Raw genomic sequence first — 4,678 nt, 5'->3', positions numbered from 1 at the left:
CGAAACCATTTCTAACTTCAATATCATTCAACCGTGCATAAAACTCAACAAACCAGCTAACATATCATTCAATTCACCATACCAGTAGACATAAGAAGAGATATACATGCTGGAATCATGCTTCAACATAAGCAACATAAGCTCATCAATCCGATTTCGATATAGAATCGCATAGGAACGAAGAACAAGATCATAACATCCAAAAAATGATCTCTGCCCTATACTGATTTCGAAATCCAAATAACATAACATAAAACTTACACGAGATCGAATCCCTCGTCGTAAGGATTCCAGAACAATTTACGGAATCAAAATCGAATAACCGGTTCAAAAGTTACGAGACTTTGAAGATCGGAAAATCAAAAGAAAAGAAAGATCTCGGCTTGCTCTGTACAAGTTTTCTGAATTGTCTAAGGCAAATACACGTTTCAGGCTGAGTGTTATATTTCAAATCAGATAAATTCAGCCCAAATTGCAATTTAGTCCCTCAACTTTTCAATAATTGCAATTTGGTCCTCAACCCTTATTTTAATTTAATTTCAATCCTAAATAATTTAAGAATATTAAAATTTAAATCAAAACTCTAAATATCCCCAAATTAAATATACTTGGATTAAAATCAAATTAAATTCGAATTAATTTCTAATTAATCTCGGGCCTTACATTTCTCTCCCACTAAGACATGAGTTCGTCCTCGAATTCATAAACAGTATAGATATGCAGACTGCATGCTCATAAGAATAAAGAATAACTGAAAACTGAATAAGAACTCACATCAGTGAAATAGATAAGGAAATCGTTGCTTCATATCATCTTCGACTTCCCACGTCGCCTCTTCAACTCCGTGTCTACTCCATTGAATCTTCACCAATGGAATGGTCTTCGTTCGGAGTTGCTTCGTCTTCCTATCAAAAATCTCAATAGGTCGTTCGAAATAGCAAAGAGTATCATCCAACTCAGCTTCATCAGATCGAATCACATGAGACGCATCAGATATATACTTCCTCAACTTTGATACATGAAAGACATCATGTATCCCAGATAAAGACATAGGAAGAGCGAGTCGATAAGCAAGATTGCCTATCTTCTCGAGAATCTCATACGGCCCAATATACCTCGGAGATAATTTTCCTCGTTCGCCAAATCGAACTGTGCCCCTGAACGGTGAAATCTTCAGAAACACTCTATCTCCCTGATCAAAAGATAATGGCCGTCGTCGCACATTTGCATATCTCGTCTGTCTATGCTGCGCTGTTCTCATTCTCTGCTGTATCAATTTCACTTTCTCAGTCATCTGTCTGATCATATCTGGCCCTAACTCAGGTACCTCATAAATATCATCCCAATACAAAGGCGATCGACACTTTTTCCCATATAATGCTTCAAATGGTGCCATATCTATACTCGTCTGATAACTGTTGTTATAAGAAAATTACACAAGTGGTATAGAATTTTGCCATGTAACACCAAAATCAAGTACTACAGCTCTAAGCATATCCTCAAGCGTCTGAATAGTTCGTTCAGATTGACCATCAGTTTGAGGATGATAAGCGATACTCAAATGTAAATGCGTACCTAGAGCTTCCTGTAGGCTATGCCAAAAGTGCGAAGTAAACCTCGGATCTCGGTCAGATACAATCGACTTTGGCACACCGTGTAGTCTTACCACTTCTCGAATATAGAGATCCGCCATTTGATCATGATGATAAGTCATTCGATAAGGAATAAAGCACGCAGACTTCGTCAATCTGTTGATAATCACCCATACAGCATCGCATCCTCGTGATGAACGTGGCAACTTCGTTACAAAGTCCATGGAAATGTGATCCCATTTCCATTCAGGAACGGACAAACTCTGTAATAAGCCACTTGGTTTCTTTCTTTCAGCTTTCACCTGTTGGCAATTCAAACATTTTGACACAAATTTCGTCACATCAGACTTCATTTGTTTCCACCAGTACTGACTCTTCAAGTCGTTGTACATCTTTCTGTCTCCAGGGTGAACACTGAAGCGACTACAATGGGCTTCTTTCAAAATATTCTGTCTTAAGTCTGCAATATCGGGAACAACTATTCGGTCATTCACATACAAGATATCATCATCACTAACCTTGTACTCAGACTGATGTCCTGATCGAATCATTTCAATCGATTTCTGCACATTCAAATCAGATCTATGTGCTTCTTTAATACGAATCAGTAGTTCTGGCTCAGCACTGATTGCACAAATCCTCATTGGCTTTCTGTCTGTCTCAAATATATATCCAGAAACGCAACAATCTTCAATCAAATTAGATACTCCTATAGTAGACAAGGACAAGGCACATACCTTTCTACTCAGGGCATCCGCTGCTGCATTTGATTTTACCGGATAATATTTGATTTCACAATCAAAATCCTTCAGCAAATCAAGCCATCTTCGTTGTCTCATATTCAGTTCGGATTGTGAGAACAAATACTTCAAACTTTTATGATCAGAGAATATTTCAAACTTCTCGCCATATAAGTAATGTCTCCAGATCTTCAATGCAAAGACAATTGCAGCCAACTCCAGATCATGAATTGGGTACCTAACTTCGTGTGGTTTCAGTTGTCAAGAAGCATAAGCGACAACATGTCCTTTCTGCATCAAAATACATCCCAAACCCTGGTGAGAAGCATCACAATAAACAATAAAATCACCAGTACCTGTAGGGATTTTCAACACTGGAGTCGTAGTCAATCTCTTCTTTAATTCGATAAAACTTCTTTCACATACCTCAGACCATATAAATGGCGCATTCTTCTGTGTAAGCTGCATAATAGGCTTCGCTATAGATGAAAAATCTCGAATGAATCGACGGTAATAACCAGCTAAGCCCATAAAACTTCGAATTTCTGGCACAGACGTCGGTCTTTGCCAACTGATCACAACTTCTACTTTACTTGGATCCACTGATATGCCATCTCCTAAAATTATATGACCAAGAAAAACAACTCGTTGCAACCAAAACTCACATTTGGATAAATTTACATATAATTTCTCTTCTCGTAGCGTTCTCAATACAGTTCGGAGATGATCAGCATGTTCACACAGACTCTTCGAATAAATCAAGATATCATCAATAAATATGATTACGAAATCATCTAGATATCTTTGAAATACCCTGTTCATCAGTCCCATAAACACTGCAGGTGCATTTGTTAAACCAAAAGGCATGACAATAAACTCATAATGTCCATACCTGGTTCTAAACGCAGTCTTTGGGATGTCCTCATCTCTCACTCTCAACTGATGATAACCGGATCGTAGATCAATCTTCGAGTAAACTGACGAACCCTGCAATTGATCAAACAAATCATCGATACGAGGTAAAGGATAACGATTCTTTACCGTTGCTTTGTTCAATTGCCGGTAGTCAATACATAATCTTATCGATCCGTCCTTCTTTCTGACAAACAGTACCGGAGCACCCCATGGGGAAACACTTGGTCAAATATAGCCTTTGGCCAACAAATCTTCAAGTTGGTCTTTCAGTTCTTTCAGTTCAATCGGTGCCATACGGTAAGGTGCTTTCGATATCGGCTGTGTACCTGACATCAATTCAATACTGAAGTCTACCTCTCTGAATGGTGGCAATCCCGGAATCTCGTCAGGGAATACATCTGCAAACTCATTTACCACTGGTATGTCCGTCAATTTCGGACTAGTCTTCAGTACATCCACTGCATAAATCAGAAATCCTTCTGCTCCTTTCTGTAACAAATCAGTCATAGCAAGAACAGATATCAAAGGAATTCTGGCTCGAGATCCCTTACCATACAACTTCCATTCATCTGACATCTCTAGTCTGAATCGAATAATCTTCTAAAAACAATCAACTGTTGCTCTGTATTTGGTTAGCATATCAATACCGATAATACAGTCAAAATCGGACAAACCAAGAACGATACAGTCAAGTTCGACTTCATTACCTTCATACTGTAGTATACAGTTTCTAACAGACTTCACAGATACTATACCTTTTCCCAACGGTGAAGATATAGATACTACAGTTGCTAATGGTTCCATAGGCAATGAATGTAATGCAACAAAGCATTCAGAAATGAAGGTATGCGATGCACCAGTATCAAATAACACGTAGGCAGGATAACCATAAAGAGAACAGTTACCTATGATCACATCGTCTGGCGCCGCTTGTGCTTGCTCTTCTGTCAGTGCAAACACTCGTGCTTGTTGCCTCGGAGGTTGATTTACAGTTTGACCTCCTCCTCTTCCTTGTGCTACAGGCTGTGGTTGGAAAGAGTGCACTGAAGATATCTGTCTGTCAGTCTGAGCTACTGGTCTAGACGATCCAGTACCTTGTGCACCTTCAGAACCTATTTGGGGACAAACCCTCGCAAAGTGTCCCATCTTGTTGTAAATATGACAACTTCCAAATACACCTCGGCATTGTTCATTGGTATGGCGACCACCACACTTGGTGCAATACATATCAGACTTCTGTCCAGCTCTAGACTGTCGAGAACTACCTGAACTCGAAGAGCTACTACCACCAGATCTCTTGAGCTGTTTACTCTTGCCCTTGAAGAAATTCTTCTTTCCACTACTGCTACCTCCAGCTTCAAATCGAGGTGGCGGTGGAATTTGTGGCTGTTCTTGAGACTGTCTCACTGGCTGTGGCACAAACTGTGCTCC

Source organism: Henckelia pumila, chromosome 3, assembly GCF_033568475.1.
Source record: "Henckelia pumila isolate YLH828 chromosome 3, ASM3356847v2, whole genome shotgun sequence".
NCBI lineage: Eukaryota > Viridiplantae > Streptophyta > Magnoliopsida > Lamiales > Gesneriaceae > Henckelia > Henckelia pumila.
This window is presented reverse-complemented; position numbering follows the sequence as displayed.